Raw genomic sequence first — 17,399 nt, 5'->3', positions numbered from 1 at the left:
AGCTGCAGCAAATTTACAGGAAAAATTGTATGAATGTTACTACCTGGTTCTCCTGGTTGGAGCACCTGCAGCACAGTGCTGGGTAACATACAGGGATGCACTTAACAGTATGCATGGATATATAAAATTCTAGTTCCTATAATGAAAAATGTGTCACTGCATTTATTTACATGATATTGTCATCCTTCCCCAAGTTAATTATGTCCCATTATGTTTCTAATTCTGTCATTATTTTAGTATCCCAGCTTTTACTGTTCTTGACTACTGTAGTTGGTGTGTCTTTTGCTTGGTTCTATCAGTTTTCCTCCAATCACAGTCTGTTCATATAGCACACAGAAATGCTGGGGATTTATAAATATTAGCAATCGTGTGTCATTGATTTCCAGGAGAGCAGAATTGTGTCCACTTTGTGCTTTTCCATGTGATGATTAAGCTGATTGTTATTTCTCTAGCTGGAAATCATTTTCAGGAAAAAAGAAATGTAATGGATTGAATTCTTTACTGTCTGGTCATGGCATTTTTATGAACTATGAATACTGATGGTATATGTAAAAGAAATTAAGGAACATTTAATCTGCTTTTATAAAGTACAATGAAATAGAAAAAGGGGGTGTTTTCTTCCTGTAGGTAAATGTTTATGTGATCCAAAGCCTGTAATCCTTGAGCTTTGCCCCCAGAAACTCCTACTGACTTCTTTGGTATTTTGAGCTGAAGTAATATTGGAATAAATACTTGAAGGGGTAGCCTTAACGTGTAAGGCAGGGGGCAGGGTGGGAAAAAGCACAGTAATTTTTTTTTGTCTTTAAATTCAAAATGAAATTAGTAACATCATAAAATCTTTGACAGTGGAAAAAACTACAAATAAAGGATGACCTGCAAAGATTGAGTTAAATTCCGTTATCTGAACCACAGGTACAGTTACTTTTGATGTCAATGGGAATAGTGTCTCTGTTGCTGAGAGTAAAATATGACCTGTTGTCTATTTGCCTGTCTATTATGGAACTACAGATGAGCCTGCATAGCTGAACAGATATGCCTGGACAGATTTGATTGCCTTTCTTAATTATTAGTCTTGAACCTGGCATTTGCATGAAATTACACTGAATATTTTGCACACTTTAAGCCAGTGCTGAGTTTAAAGAAAACAATTAAAGGGTTCATAACACAGCCAGGATTTGGAACATTTTCCTGTATTCTCTATTTTATTATCATACTGATCTAAAGAACAAGGAGTATTTGCGTCCTTTTCCAAAAATCAAGTCATATTTTCAAAATTGTATATTCTTAAAAGTGTACCAAAATCAGAAAGACTAATTTTTTCATTGCTGAATAATATATTTCCATGAAGTTTTCTTTGAACCACCTATAGATTCCAGTAGTGCACCTTTTTTTGTGATTGTTCTCTGATGCCATTACACCAATGAGAGACTGCAAAGTGATTACATATGGCAATCATCTGAAGAGTTGCTACTGTTTGAAATAAACCTTGCTTAGGTGATTTTCAGAGTGGTTATTTCCATGTTTGGCCCTTAGTTATAGCTTTACCATAAGTTTTTGTTTGTTAGGCTTTAGAAAACATTTTAGATTAAGGTTGGAGAAATGGAGATTTGCAGTCAGACAATGAGATTCTTGTGTGCTGGATTCCTGATGTTTACTGAGCAATTTATAGTAACAGAGCAGACTCTCCTCCAAAGGATGGTCTCACCATTATGAATCATGTGTCCAGGTCGTTATACCCTCATCCTTTTGAATCTTTTTAGAAACGCTGTTACCTGTTGTAAGCCCCATGACTTTTTGTGCCTGATCAAGAAGGGCAAATACCCACAAGAAAGGTTGGCTTCTCTGGTGTATATACAACTATAGCATAGCCAGAAGAGTTGGGATCCATATCCACCTGGTAAGAGATGTAGAATCTTTAAGTCCGTTGGTTAATATGCGAGTTAGGCAAACAGAGCAATTTAAAGGTAATATGGAAATGAGCTGGGATATGGGGAATAAAAAGTCCACACACAAAAGAAAAAAGGTGATGTGGTAACACTTTTTTTTTTTTTTTTTTAATTTTACTTGGAATAATATAGTGGAAAACTAGGATTGTTATACATTCCTAGAATTACTGAAGAATTGCTTATATGTGTAGTATGTTGACTAGTTAGTACATTTTTAGATTATTTTGGACATATTCCTCGGAAATAAGCCAACACTGATAAATAGGCTTGATGTTTGGAAAGCCTCTAGGATGAATCTAGTGGTCATAGTATTTTGAATACGAAATGTAACTCCAGAAAATGTAGTCCATTTGACTTCACAAAAAAAGATTTTGAAAAAAAAAATGTGAAAGGTAAGTTACTTTGAATGCTGTATGTCAAATTAGTTACAGAAAAATGGGAAGTATTTCAGAAGTTGGAAAAATACAGTTGAAGCATATCCTGAGTCAGAGAAACTAACTCATGTTTTTCTCCTTGTGAACATTTTCTTCCCTATGTGTATTCCAGCACCAAACTTACATGTGTTGTGCACCTTGTTCATCCTCATCCAAAAGTTCAAATTAGCAGGAGTCATTTCATCCACCTTAAAAAATTTTCGGTGATAGCAGAGGTATGTTTTTTGCCCAGTGTCAGCAGTCTGTCCTTCAGTTAGTATACAGTGCAGGCAAGGTCTGTGAGCTTTTTTTTTGAAACATATTTATTAAGAAGAAAAAAGAAAGCTAGTTTGTTCACTTTAATGGGTTCAATATTCTGTAAAGAATAGCACATATTAAGATTTCTGACTTCTGACGTCACACACCAACATACACATTTATAACAAAGTATCCACATTTTTTTTTAACCAATTCTTTTTTCAAAGTCTGAAACAATTCTAGGTGAACTTAAAAATCTTAGTCAATGTTTCCTTTTAATAAAATTGAGTATTGTAATATTGATCTTTTACTGATCTTAAGATATTCAGTTTGGTTATTCTTCTATTTAATTGTAAATGGCATCTTTAATCTAATGTACTGGGAGTTTGATAACCTTCAATTTAACATGGACAGCATTCCAAAAAGACCTTAAGATAATTTACACATCACTTAAGTCACTTCAAGTTACATGGACTCAGTTATACGTAAACTTTGCTTTTATAAAGAAAAATATGTTGTTTATTAATTTTTCATGTTACGTGTATGTTATTCAGTTCTGCAAAAATGTCCAAGTAAAGACCTTTTAACTTTATCTATGTTGAATTGACTGAAGTGAATGCTGTAGAGTATCAGTAAAGTATTTCATGTTCAGTAAGAATCAATGGATATGGTATGTATTTTTCTTAAATGACATATTTGGGAATGCCATAGAGTCGAATTCTGCCTAGTAGTGAAGGGTCTCTCTTAATTACATGGTAGGCACGAAGTAAAAGAATCGATAAAATTGATGTCCATAGGCCACGTCCTGCTTCCTTCACTTTAAATACAGAAGAATTTCCATGGCTTCAGTTGTTTTCAGCAATGAGCTGTGAAAGGCTTTTCAACTGCAGACAATTTCACTTTGTCATGATACTGCCATGTAGATGTTATAATTAAACTGTCTCAAATATTCAGGTGGATACAAATATAAATCTGTAAAATCATCTGCTACTCTTGTGGAAATCAGAAAGTCATTTTTCTCATTTGTCTGAATTTTCTTGCATTTCCGAGAGATTTCAAGCCCAATACCTGCTTATTAATTTTCAAAGCACTGTGGTTAATACATTGTTTTGTTAAAATAGCTGGTAGTTTTCTGTGGAGTACTTAAGAAACAGAAGCTTTTAAAAACGCATTTTAAAAGTAGCCTGTTTATAATGCAATGTACAGAAATAATTCCCCTGACAAATACCCTATTTACAGTCAATTCATTTCATAACTAAAAGAAAAAAAGTAGTGGTGGGGTTTACTAGAAAGCATCCCATTCCTGTTGTCAAGGTTTTAATCAAAAGCCCAGGCCTTGTGGAGTAATCTAGGGATTTTCTCTTGTGTTTTATTAGTTGTTTTTTGAACTATAATCCCAGTAATGATCAAGTAACAAAACTCAGCTGTACATACGAGACTACCACCTATCGCAGTCCTTTCAGTCTCAAATAGGATAACCAGAGCATAACTACTGTGAAGCAATACAATTATGAATTTCTTGAGGGGGAAAAAGGAGAGATAAGTGCGTGGAAGTCAGCTAACACTGATGCACGGGTGGCTACAGCATGCAAAGGGTTAACAAGATTTTCATTTTAGATAGTTGCCGTAGTAACAATCAGAGAGCTCAGGCTGTATCTTTTCTATTTGTGGGGAATGTTTAGATTTACAGAGTAGCTCAGCTTATTATATATCTGCCTTGATTGTTGGATAAGGTTCGTTGATTAAAAACAGAGTAAGATGCATTTTTATAATACTAAGGGAACCCGTCGCCCCCAACCCCCGCCTCCCATCACTCTTTGTCCAGCTCTCTCTCTGCTCGCCCAGTGCTTGCCGGCCGCCCAAGGTGTGGCTGTAAATCAAGTTTCACTTGAACTTTCAAGGAGCAGAGGCCGGTGTCGCCTGTGCCGCACGCAGCAGGAGCGCTTGGTCCCGATCATCCCTTTCCCCCTCCTAGCAGCTGCTTTGGACCGTAAGGCCACACCGCAGCCAGGGCTGGGTTTGAGCACTGCTTCTTTTGTTTGATGTCGCAGCTCGTGTTCGCTCGTTCGCCATCCATACCTCAGCAATAGAAAGTTTGATCAAATCCCCGTGGGGGGAGGAGTGAAGAGGCAGGCTTTGGAGCGTTCGTCACCCAACTGCTCCCCCTGAAATTAGCAGGGGCTTTCAGAGGCTCACGGGCTCTGCAGACGTGGCCACCTCCCTTCAATGCACAAACGGGGTCTAAGTTTGTGAAAATCGGGCAATTATCCTTTCCTTTCCCTTAAAAACTGAGGAGGTTGGTGACCGCTGTGGCGGGGTGCGGGGCGTGCGGAGGTTGCAGTGACCCTCCAGCCAGGTGGCTGCCATGCCAGGCCGATGCCCCGTGCCGGCGGTGGCCCCGCACCTCGCCTGGAGGCCCCTGCCTCCCGGGAGCAGGGGAAAATCCCTGCTCGGTTGGGATGCCAGGTTCAAGTCTGCCTTCAACAGCTGCTGCCAATTAGTGCCAAGTGATATGTGGTAGTTGTTTGAAACGGATAGGGTGGCTGCAGTACTGTAGCATTTTAATGCCAATTTCTGTGACAAGAAGAAGAGAAATACTGGTATAAAGTTTTAATGACTTTTGTAGTTTGATAGCCTGGACTTCTCTGATTCTGCCAGTTTCTAAAGCTTTTGCTCTTTTAGAGCTCTTGATTTTTCATACTGCTGATGCTGTTTGTGGTGTTAGGTTGCTTTCTTGGCTCCATAAAACATGCAGTGAAGAGGGGATTTCTTTTCCTTTTATTGACTTCACTGAGATATTGAAGTACTAGGAACATTTGGAAGCTGCTTTTTTTTTTTTTTTTTTTTTACTCAGGTATCTAAAAATTGATTTGAAAATTTTATTAGAAGCAGGAGAGATTTGATCTGATTCTCTTTGAACCTTCAAGGAAGAATTAGCTTTTGGAATTAAAAAATCATTATTTGTGAAACTGGTCTGAGCCAACAGCAGAATAGTTTTCTATTCACTTAAATTCAGTCAGCAGTGTGGTGGTACCCAATATGATTCTTATGACTCTCCATGGAAAGAAAGAAAAATAAAAAAAATTAACCTGACTGCTATGACCTAGGTGCAAATTTGTTGTTATTTTTGATGCACCCTACTTTTGCAAGTCAGCCCACTCCACTTGAGGACCTCTCCTTGGACTTATGATCCCAAACAGAGGCTGTATACCTCCCAAGGGGTCCCATTAGAGAACACAAAGCTGCAGCACATCTGTCCTGGTGTGGCTTAATCAGTAGACTGGTGACTGGCAAGAGCTTGATGAAAATATTCTGTAGTCATAGACATAACCAGTTATTCCATTCGTCATTTTCACACTCTTTTGTTTCTGCACGTGAAAGTGAATGAATCCATCAGCTCCCTTTAAGCAAGTTTCATCACTTTTATCAGTACCATCATTTAAACTTAGGATACCAGCCTGCGTATGTCCATCAGTCCCAGAAAAAGACGTTGGTTCACAGTGAAATTCTTGCTGCAAAGAATTTTTAAAAATAAATTTGTTTCTTTATGAGAAAAAGAGCCTTTAAATAAACTTGCCAGGCTGTCAGCTTCTTTGTCTATTGTTACGTATTCCAAGTGATACGTTTTTGAGCTCCCTAAAATGTGTTGAAATGGGAGGGGTTTGGGCTTCATTCATTGTTATTTTCAAATTTGAACATAACATCAGGTTCCTATCTCCACTTTAGGCCTTCTTTTATGTGTATATGTTTTATAAGTATCTGAACAAATTTTCCAAGTAAAATGTATTTTCTTGGAAATGTTTTTACTTACAGAAAGTCTTTTACCCTTACACCCAGCTTTCATTGTGTTCAAAACCAAAAGCCTGAAAACAGCATTCCTACACTACTTCTTTGTTTCCAGATTTTAAGATCTATTATGCATAGTATAGTGCATAATCATAATTATGCATTCATGATGATGTTTGTACTGGCTTAACTCAGGAATAGTGTGAGAAAGCTAATCTCGAAGCTACAGGCTGTTTTCCTGCACTTTAGATTCTGATCTGAGCTGTTTGTTGAGTCTTACTGGAACCAGAGCCCTGTACCCAGTAGTCCTGCTGCCGGACTCTCCATCTTTATCTCCAGTACCAGTGAAGGACCTTCGCCCATTCTTTGAAAACTTCTGTTTTTTTTTTTTTTTATGGAAACTTGCATAGTTGCATTTCTTTGTCATGCTGCATATAATCAGTACACTGAAGCAATTTAAATGAGAGATGCATTACACAACTAAGTCATACAAGCTACAAAAAATGAAGATCTTTTTAACCTGCCATTGGGCATTTTAGAGAACTTAATTTTAATTTTTATGTGAGAGCAACAAAAAAAAAATCCTCATGCTTTAAAGGCAGTGGTGAAAAAATGGCCTGATTATGTGTAACATATTCTTCAACTGGAAGAATGTAACTGCTTGCAAGGTGAAGGTGCTGCTCTGCTCAGTTCATCTTCTTGGTCCAAGCCTTCTGAAATGATAAAGAAAATGTAAGCACCATTAATCCACAATTCAGATCTGTGAAAGTTCATATTGATGAAAAAGCCCAGAATTTTGAAATTTATTTTCTCTGAAATCCCCATACTAATCACTTACTCAATACTATTGTTATTTATTTTAAAATCTATACAAAATTTGTTGGAATAGAAGAAAGATTAAAAACTCTAAAATACTGCATAGTCATATGATAGTTTCTACTGAACTAATTTTCTTGTGAAGACTATTTTAATATTTTGTGGTATTTTCACTGATAATAATTGGGGAGGGGGTTTCAGTGGAATATAAAACCCCCTAATTTTTTACATGAAAACATTATGCGTATCTTATGAAAGTTTAACCAGCTAAAGGAAATTTTACAACATTCTATCTTTGATAGACTAGAAAACAGAAATTATAACTGAGTAAAGAATAACCAAAAATTTAAATTATTTACAAACTTATCCATCAATTTTATATAGATATATTTGTAAAGTTAATTCCTCTCTTCATTACTTGTAGACAAGAAAGCATGGAGTAACATTGAAAATCACTAATGGAACCTTGTTTTGGCTTTTCTTTACATAAGCAGTCAAGAATTATGCATAACTCAACAGTGTACCAACTAGCAAAACACAAGAGATAATTTAAACTTGCTTTTTAAGGACACAAGAAGCTGATTTTAAAGCCTTCCTTAAGAATATTGTCCTTGATTTTACATTATCCTGGGTGGGTGTTTCAGTCTATTTACTATCATACTGGGTGAAAAATATCCTAGTGTCTCCTTAATAGAGATGGAATTTTCTACATGAACATGTAAGAAGGAATTATATTTTACCCTATAATTATATATTAAATCAGTGTTAAAATACAGTTGTAATCAAATCCTTTCATATCCCAAGGCCACACATTTGATACAGTACATTGGAAGGTCAGAATACTTAGCGGAGTATACACCCCTTGAGACTCAACAGATGTACAGATATGCGGCCTAATCCCAAAAAAGCATTCGTAAGTCTGGAAGATCAGAATTGAGCTTTAATTCTCTAAAGGACTGCCACAATGTTGTGTGGTCCTTTCATCCAAATTAGAATGATTCATTATGTCTAGTCCATTAGCACCATCAGGGATAGGTGTGGGCCATAAAATCTGCATTAGGATTTCTAAATATGTCAAGGATAATCTTAAAATGAGATAAACTGGGATGTTTTAACTGAACTAAAAATAATTAATCAAAGTCATACATGTAGACTTCTGGTTGTTGAATCATGCGTTAAACTTATGCCTTAAATGATTATACTGTCTTAACAAATATAAAACTTGCACAGAGGACTGTAGATTTGATTTATACTGTTAATTTATAGCACCATGTTTCCTGTTGGTAAAGGTATGTATAAAAATATCGAATAAAAACATGCATAAAAATCTTAAAATATCAGGAAGAAAAGCACAGAAGAATTTTTTCTATTCCCCAATTCTTGTTCAAATAAGTTAGGTAGTAATTTATGTATAATATTTTGTGTGCATTCAGTGAGTACACCATTGAAGTTCAAGTATTGTGTCATGCATCATCAGAAGAATTACACCATCATACCTACGCCATTGACTACAATACCTTTGTATTAAATATGTATTTCATAAAGGCCTCACAATATTCATTGGAAATATAATCCTAATAGTGTTGTTAAAACATGACTTACCATTCATGGCAAAAACATTCACTTTTCTAAAGTAAAATACACAACCTGTGTTTGTAGTTCCAGACAAAGTAATAATAATATGTAATAAACAGAATCTATAACTACTAACTAACAGTTAGTATAGTTTTTATATATATAGTTTTATATATATATATATATGAAAAATATAGTTCTGTGCAATGGACTGTTTATAGAAGGCTTTATGCATGTCCTTTTTCATTTTTGTATTTTTAATGGATTCCTTAGATAAAAATAAAGACATACAGTACATGAAATTTGGACTACTCGAAATGATGGTTTAAATCATCCATTCCAAGGTAAAAAAAAGTACAGCGGAGAAAAAAAAATCCAAAATTACCACAAACCAGAAATTACCCAATACCACACTGTAACTAAGCTGTAGATAGAGCAATCATTGTGGATGGTTTCAGTGTAAATAATTGGACATTGGGATCAGGCAGAATTAACCCATATGCAATTGCCTTCTAGAAAAACCTCTGTAATTGTCCCCTTGATCATCTGGAATATCTGTTGTCACATTAACTACACCAGGTCCAAATGATCTGTGTGCAAAGTCAGATGATTTGTCAAATGACTTGAGAGCAAATGTCAGATGATTAACAGGGATTGATGGTTTATCCCAGAGTTTAGTCCCTCAACCCATCCAGCGTAAACTTGATGTTTGCAGAATTGCAGCTGAGCCATACTGAGAAGAGTATTCATCTATTTCACATTAAAAATGTTTAGCAAAAGTAAAAGGAGTTGCATTCAAGCAGGTGCATTAGGAAAATATTTACTGGCAAATATCAATGTAGTCTCATTAGTGGAAAGAGAGATCTAATTCTTAGAGTAGACAGCAATTTACAACAGGGAGGTTAACCCAGCAGGAAAAATGCACTGATAATTCAGTGTGAAAGTGTGCAAGCAGCACTGCATTATATCTTGTCTAAAGATAAGTTATATATAGTGTGATTTCATCGGTACAGATGCATGTCATCTCTGAAATACTATTATCCAAAGTATTCAACTTTACAGTAAAGCGGAAAGGTTCAACACCCACAGCAGATACCTGAACACTAAGACACAGTGATGGTGGGCATGCTACCCACAGGTATCAACTCACCACAACAGAGATGATTCACTTAGCATTTTCAAGTTTCAGAATATCCTAATCATATTTATGCTAATCACAGCCCCAACTAAGAATACAGTTTCCTGATGCTGGTCATTGTGTAAACACACAATGTGTGTGTGTGTGTGTGTGTGTGTATATATACTGCTTTCCCAAAGAATGAAATGAGAAAGTTGAGTCGAGTGATGTCAAATTACACTGCTGTCCATCCCATGCTCTTTGGGAAAAGGAGGAGTTATCTGGACATATCCAGGTATATACAAAATGGAAGAAAGAGAAAGGTGGGAGGACAGGGCAGGGGAGGAGCGGCTGCAGAGTGAAGCCAGGTGAAAAGACTTTATATTAGGGAAGGACAGGAGTAGAAAGCCCATCAACACAGGGTGGTGTGGGCAGGGGAAGCTCACTGAGTATTCAGAGGTCCAGTTTCCACCTTTTCCATTCCTGTTCCTATCAGTTGTTTGTCACCTCCTCCAGGATGATGTGGCAAGCAGCCAGAAAGAATCGCCAGGACAGTCAGCTAGGACCAGGTGCTCCAGAATCTGAATTAATTAATTTAAGCCTTCCTAGTTTTGGGCAAGAGTTTGAAGATTGGTTTCAAAGGTATCCTGGATTAAATAGAACAATCTAAAGTCGCTTTTGACAGCCATTATTTTGTACCTAAGTTACAATCTATTTTATAAATTTGAAAAAAATGCATTCTCCCCAAACATGAAATTATCTCAATGTTTAGTGTACATTTAATTTGCATTAGCAACATTCATCAGCAGGCATATTTGCTATTAATAAAAAATTTGGAATCATATTGAAGTCATGACAAGTGTTGGAAAATATTAACAGACCTGGAGTGTACTTTTTTGTTTGATTATTTTCTTTGGTCTGCTTTAGGTTTGTGGATATATGGTGAAATGTATGTTCAGTTTTGTCACTTGACAAGTGATGATCTCTTGGGGTAAACAGTAGGGTTTCTCAGTTGCAGGGAATCCCAGCTGTCTTTTGGGATTCCATCTGTGTGTACGTTTCTCTTTTTTTTCCCTTTTTTTCCTTTTTTTTTTTTTTTTTCTTTTTTTTTTGTTTGAAACATGTGAAGACTTTGGTTTGACCTCAGCCTCTTCAAATGTCACCAATTATTTTTCTTCTACTATCACACAAAAAAACAAACCGACCCTTGAAGAGACTCCCTCTTCAGATAAGTGGAATGCTAAAATAAATAGCTAAATGTAAAGCATTGTAGACTAGGAATGATTCACAACCAGCTAGTCTGCAGGTGCGGCACTGCCATGTTAACCACTACCACTACATAACGAGAATCCAGAGCCCTGGGCAGAAGAGACATGAGGACTTTTTCCCTCCCACCTTGTCCAAGATGCTGGGAAGTAACACTGACCTCTCCTTCTTTTCTCCATCACTAGTTTCATAGCCCATGACAAGCAACAATTTGTCTAACTTCTTTCTGACAGCATGCCAGAACACTGTTTACATCTGTGTTGGTAAACAGGTTCCTGTACTCTCTTCATCTAGCCATAAATCAGGCAACTGATGGATGATACTTGAACACTCTTCTGAAACACTGGATCCCATAAAGTTGTAAAATAGTAAAATAATAACCATAACAATTATCCCAGGCTGTCTGCAGATTTAGGTGAAATTAACTGCATCGATTATGTTTGTATCAGGTTTTCAATTTTTTTTTTTTTTTCAACAAGGACTAAAGTTTGCAAAATTTCTCTTGCATTTAGTTTAAGTTTCAAGATCTCACTGATAGACATAGTGGGGGGCTGTGAAAACTGAAACTGTGGTGCAATTGTACAATTCCAGAGTAGGTGTTTATAGTCTGGAGAATGCTGTGTGTTTGCTTTATTTGGTGATGTTTGTTATCACCATGGCACCGAAAACCTCCTGACATCTCCAGTCTCATGTGAGTGGAGAGGAGTTGCCTCCGTATGTCTAGCAAAGAAAGCCGTGGCACTGTGAAGTGCTGCCATGGGCCTTGACTGGCAGGGTTTCCAGAGAAGCCCTCGAGATAAATATTCTTCCAAGACTGAATTCTCCTTGGAAAAAGATAAGAGTCTTCAGGGAGGCTACAGAAATTGAAAGACAGTCCAGCTGATTGCACACAAATTGACAACAAAATGAGGGTCTGTGTCTGTCCACTGGGCTGTTTAGATGGGCTTGTCTTAGGGTTTGGTGAATTTGTAATCAATTATATGATAAAGAAATACATTGAGACAATCAGTGTAAGTGTGAGGTGGTAAAGTGGAGTTACCACTCTTCTTTTTATTCAGAAACATCTTAAAACAAATACTAGTTCATTAGGGATAGTTTGAGACCTATGCAAAACATTGCTATTGCTTAGTCCAGATTGACCCCTTAGGAAACCTCCCCAACTGAACTGATTTGATGAGCTTACAATGTTTTGCTGTATTCAGAATGGTAACCACCAGAGGTGAACTTAATCCCTTGAGAGGGGATGTTCTGCAGTTTCAGCATGTCGGAAGGTACATCAACCCTGTGACAATCAAATTGAATTTAAATTGAATTTTGAAGTAGAAACCTCTGTTGTGTACTAACTGGTGTTTTACTATCCCAGACTCATATCTGAAGGCACCTGAGATATATTTAAAGCTCACCTCCCAGTATAGTTTTGTTTTTAATTGGCTATATAAAGGAACACTGCAGAGTGTGGCACGAGAACTTTCTTCAAGGGCACAAAGATGTTTTGGTAATCTGTATCCTTCATGGGAACGTAGACTTTTGGGAAAATTTAGAAAGAAAATCTGTTGGTGGGAACCAAAATACAATTCGAAGCAAAGCCCTTGAATATCTTCAGTCTCCAGCAACTTTCCTCTGTTTTGGTGAGAGTACTTTAAGGAAGTAGTTTTGACATTATAGGGCCCTGTACTGATTGAAAAAAAAAAAAAATGTAAAGATAGGAATGTAGTGATTTTTCAATGAATGGTACATCTCCTTAAGTAATGTTAAACACTTTTTGGAACACCATGCCTAGGACAGGATGTTCATGTCACAGCAACTTACTGAAGATCAGTTCAGTACCTATTTCTTGCTTCTTAGGAAACAGCTAGCAACGATCGGGCATTTGACATCAGAATTTCATAGATTTCAAACAACTTGCTCATACTGTATTTCTCTTCAGTGTGGGGGTTTCCTCAAGTTTCTGCCAGGCCACACACATCATATGTTAGAAAGCTTTACAGGGAAGAGCCCATCTAACGTTACTTGTCAGCACTGATTCCTTTTAGCGAGAGTGCAAAACTATTTTCAGCCTGCTGTGATGGCTATTTTTATCTCCATTAACCTCTTGACTGAATATAAACATTTATTGAGGGTTACCTCCCTTGTTTGTCCAGTTGCTTCAAAGGTTAGTAAAAAGTGGATGCTTGCCTGACCTCTGTTATCCTCATTAGCTGATTCTAATTGTTCCCTGAGAGATCACAGTTTTGACCCTGTTTGTCCTTGTCAAATTTGTCTAGTTATGGCATGAAGACATTAGCAAAAATTGCATTTTCAGGTAAAAATGACTGAAGTGTAGATTACACACTTACCTAATGTAGAGCAGTGAAGAGTATTGTGGTTCTATAATGTGCCCTCATTTCCAAAATGTGAGGTTACTAACTTACAGCCCCATTTTATGGACACCTGTGTTAGCAGATCCCTATGATTATACTTAGGCAGGAGACAGAACGTTTTGTAAGCTTTTGAGTAATTTGTAACAGTTCTTTTGGAGGGAAAAGTGAAATTTTGTTTTGCTTTTGAAGTCTTATTTTTAAGCAGCTATATATTGTTGCTGCTGTGTCAAGGAAGCTTTTTTTGTAAAATGGTACTGTTCTTAAGCTAGAGATATTCCTAATAACACTGTAAAAAACCCAGGATAAAGTAACCTACCACCACCACCACCATTTTGGGAATGACCAACTAAATATTACAGTATGACAAATACATCTTACGGATTACAGGATGATTTTCACCTGAGAGTCAGAGCATCGACATACTTTAATTCAAGTGGGATGGTGTCCCAAAGGTAAAGAGCTGTCATGAAGAACATGCTGCTCTGCCAAGAGTTTCTTCCGTGTCAAGCCAAGAAAGCCCTTTTTCATGTTCCCCAGTGGATCTTGGCCCTGGTTGTTCGGTTGGGGCAAAGGACCTGGCAGGTCTCAGTTAGGTATCTCAACCACAGAGGTCCCAGGCTTCACAGGGTGTAACCAGTGCCTTAAATCCCACAGACACTTAGTGCAGATTAAAAGGCACTGGTGTAATGCGCTCAAAGCACAATATCCCGCTTTACAAGCCGGTTGCCGCATTCTGCACCAGCTTCAGCTTTCAAATGGATTTAAAATGTAGCCTCAGGTATAGCACATTGCAGTAGTCTAATCTTGAGGTGATAAAGGCATGACTGATTTAACCATGGCTTCTTGTTATCTTGGACTGGGGTCTCTCCTTTTTAACCATTTTAGGGAAATGGCCTTTCCTGAATCAGCAGGCTTGCTTCAATTCTTACTATGTAACAAGGCAAAACAAGAGTAAGCCTTTGTCAGTGGTGAACACCTCCTATGAACGTGTGAACCTCACAGGATGCCAGACCCCAAGAACTGCTGTGGTGGTCCTGACTCATCTTAACAGCTCACACACTATGCCTGTGAAATACTTCAAAGAGAAACCATTGCCCGTCTCCCTTAGTGGAGCTGCCAAGCTTTACTAGCAGCCAGGGCCTTGTGAAGTTTTGCTTTCATATTACAAGAAGTTTATTTACATATCTGTGCAGCTTGGGAGCAGAGCTATGGGAGAATGGGAAATTCTTTTGAGGTGTCCACCAGCTCTTCTGGGCTAGCAGAGCTGTGAGACGAAACACCCTGTTCCTCCTCCAGCCTATCTCGAGTGCCTAGAGACCACTTGCAGCTGCTGAACTGATTACAAGTTCTATTGCCAAGCCTACCTGGAAGCTAATTTAGTGATCTCCATGTAGTTCTTTAAGTTCCAAAAAATCCCTGTAAATGGGGGATGGCAAAGTGGACTTGCATCCTGACTGATGGTGCTCAGTCTACCTGCTGCTGCTTTACCTCAAAAGTGATGAGGCACCAGACTGGGCTCCTCTCATCTAGAAGAAATAGGGCCGTTGGCCTGGGACTGAGGCTACCACTTACTATAGGAGAAATTAATCTCCATGAGAAAGCCAAATGGTATCACTGCATCTCATTTCTTCCTCAGCAATATGTGTTTAAGTATAATCCTTTCCCAGGACATATTATTTGTCCTGTCTATGTAGATAATAAACTATTGCCCAGCAGAAGAAGATCCTGGTATTATTTGAGACTTTTTGATATCACCTTAATGCAAGTATTACCCTTACAAATGGGAGAGACATAATGAAATATCAGATGTCTGGGAAGAAGAAAACAAGAAATATGAATTAGATCTTGTGAAAATTAAATAGATGATCCCTTCTGCATTTAGAAGATAGAATTTTGATTTGGTTTGGTTATTTAACTTGGCCTCTAACTTAAAAAAACAAACAAACAAACAAACAAACAAACAAACAAAACCAAATTTACTTGAATGTCTTAATCATTTATGGTGTACTTGGAAAAGTCCACTACCTGGATAATACCGCACTGTCTTTTGGTTGTATTTGGGATTAACAGAAACTGAGAGGACATATAAGTGCAAAAAACATGTTAAAGTCTGGACTGAAATGGCAGTTGGAGAAATGCAGCATGTGGTAGGGACATGTCCTGGTCCTCCTCTTCATTACTGCTATGCAGTCATGGTTGCTAACATTCATGCTAAAGTTTGTATTTAATATGGGTATGATTCTCATCTATGTGAAGAATAACCACTCCTTCTTATTTCCATAGCAGCCTTAGCACTGTTTTGGTGTAATATGACACTAAAGTCCAGACTTTTCTGTAATAGAAGACAGAGATCATACTTCAATTACCTTTCATCTCATCTCTTACAGATCTTTTTCCATTCATGCCTCATTTATATCATCATTTTCTGTGCAGTCCATATGTAAATACTTTACACTGATTTATTAATTGGTAATATCAGGCTTCTTGATAACTTACATATGAACTTAACCTTTTTTTTTTTTTTTTTGGTCTTGTTTACTGGCCAATTAGAAACCAGAATTTAAATTCAGATTTCAAAAGCATGCTGTTGGGTTGACTCTTGTAATACTTCATATAAGCAAATACACTTTCTGCAACTTCCTGTAGAAAAAGCAGTATTAGGAACTGAGACATTGCATGTTTCTTGTTGCAGTATTTCTGCACTAGGTAGATATATTGTTGCTGTTACCTTCCCTTTTACTAATTTAAATCTTTGTTTATATCTGTTTTTTCCAACACTTCTGGAAAATGAATAAAGTCATGGAGTGCATATAGAAGATGTGTGACTGCATAAACACTTGAATGAAAAATCCAAACCATAAAATACAAATTAATCAAGAAATACTACATTTGATAAAACAGTATTAGAGAATAAAAGGATCAAAAAAACCCACAAAATATGAAAATGGTGACATTCAATCACATTCAGAAATTATATTAAATATTTCTTATATAAGATTATTAATTTAATCACATATAACAAAAATATTTTAACTAGTACACTATCTAAATATTTAGTTCACTAAATATTTTTATGTACATTTGGGGAATGCAGTGTGTTCTCTGGTAACTCTTAATATACTTCACTACATTTCTAGAACATTCATAGATAATAAGTGTGGCCAATGCATCTGGAATGTCCATGTAAATATATGATTTTGTGTATCTTAACTTTTTTTTTAACTGTCTTAATCATATGGAATTTCACAATAGAACATAACTGGAGCCAACTAGAGAATTATTGGTGTAATATAAAAACAATTAATCAAATTCTCTTCAAAAGATTGGAACGTCTTAGAATTCTATCCCAGGGAAAGAAAAAAAAATTATGTGGTGACTGCTGTACTTTGTTGTGGTTTCGTGCTTGATACAGAGAAAGAGAATAGTGAATGATAGAAGTCTTAAGTGGCATCTCACTACCATATACTGACAAACTCAGGATTGCCCACAGGGTTTTTGCCATTTGATTAGTAAAAGGAGTTAATGAATTTGAAGCTTTACCTTTTCTCCTCAAATACCAAATTCTCTAAATACAGAATCTGAAATATACACAGGAGATGGTTTCGTTAAATGTACATCTCCTTGCCTGTGTGCCTTTCAGGTGCAATGGATGTCATGCTTTACTTTTGTGCCTTTGAATTTATTAATTCAACTTTTTTTACAGTCTTTTCAGAGACAAAGTGCAGTGAATCATTATCATTATTATTGTTTCAGACATAGTAAAATCACACATCGACACTTAGCAAAAGGGGAAAAATTCCATTATCCATTCAGAACAATTTCCTATGATAATACAAATGTTACCCAGGACAGATCTTTGAAA

General features: G+C 36.8%; 1 protein-coding gene across 2 annotated transcripts in view; it reads left to right on the top strand.

Annotated features, from left to right (window-relative positions):
• Positions 1-17,399, top strand: part of ZFPM2 (zinc finger protein, FOG family member 2) — a 314,532-nt gene that overhangs the window by 189,708 nt on the left and 107,425 nt on the right. The window lies entirely within an intron of this gene.

This window comes from Tyto alba, unplaced genomic scaffold, assembly GCF_018691265.1.
Source record: "Tyto alba isolate M040663 unplaced genomic scaffold, T.alba_DEE_v4.0 Super-Scaffold_9, whole genome shotgun sequence".
In the NCBI taxonomy this organism is placed as follows: Eukaryota; Metazoa; Chordata; class Aves; order Strigiformes; family Tytonidae; genus Tyto; species Tyto alba.
The sequence above is the reverse complement of the archived record's forward strand: the minus strand, read 5'-3'. Positions and strand labels throughout refer to the sequence as shown.